Source organism: Rhincodon typus, chromosome 15, assembly GCF_021869965.1.
Source record: "Rhincodon typus isolate 14 chromosome 15, sRhiTyp1.1, whole genome shotgun sequence".
Classification (NCBI taxonomy): Eukaryota; Metazoa; Chordata; class Chondrichthyes; order Orectolobiformes; family Rhincodontidae; genus Rhincodon; species Rhincodon typus.
The window spans coordinates 17,425,422-17,426,192 of NC_063346.1; the positions used below are offsets into that span (position 1 = coordinate 17,425,422).

The 771-nt window shown below is 52.7% G+C and overlaps 1 protein-coding gene across 1 annotated transcript in view; it reads right to left on the reverse strand.

Annotated features, from left to right (window-relative positions):
- klhl36 (kelch-like family member 36) overlaps nt 1-364 on the reverse strand; it is a 20,736-nt gene extending 20,372 nt beyond the window's left edge. The window contains exon 1 of the mRNA XM_020524680.2: nt 238-364. The gene's annotated coding sequence lies outside the window, so the exon portion shown is untranslated. The remainder of the gene's footprint in view (nt 1-237) is intronic.
- Between the last annotated feature and the right edge of the window lie 407 nt (nt 365-771).

Consider the following 771-nt stretch of genomic DNA (forward strand, 5'->3'; position numbering starts at 1 on the left):
GGGGGGGTGGGGGGTTAGAGGGAAGAGGGGGGGCAGGAGGGAAGGGAGGGGGGAAGGGGGCAGGAGGGAAGGGAGGGGGGGAAGGGGGCAGGATGGATCCCCTGCACCTGCACCTGCACCTGCATCTGCATCTGCATCTGCGCAAGCGCTTTATGGCCCATGGCACCGTCCATCACGAACACTCCAAACTAAAATAGCAAAGGGGAAAAGAAACACAACAGATCCAAACACCATTACCAGGCTGAGGTGACTGATTGTCTCTCCGAGCATTCACTCACTCTCACAACCACCTGGCCATTATCGGCGACCGGCATCTCTTCGATCACCCTTCACAGTCAGCCCAGAGCGGAAGGCCGCACGTGTAATTTCATTGGCGGTTACAGCGGACCAATAGGGAAGCGGATCTGGGGAACAACGCGCCAATCAGACAGGGGCTGTCCACCGTGCGGTCCCGCCTACCGTTGCCACCGCAACACTTAAAGCTGTAACCACGCCCACCTGAAATCACGTGGTGCTGTGATGTTTCCTTACTCCTGAGGCAACTGGACTCAGGTTCAAGTCCCACCTGTTTCAATGGTATTTACAACATCACTGAGCAGGTTAATTGGAAAATCCCAATAAGATTGTAAATATTTTAAAGGCATTGGGATGTGTGCTAAAAACTGGGAAAATAAAGTAGGAATGGCCTTACCAGAACTTTGACTCAGGTAGAGATAATAAGACCTGTCGATGCTGCAGTCAGAGATAACAGTGTTTGGCTGGAAGAACACA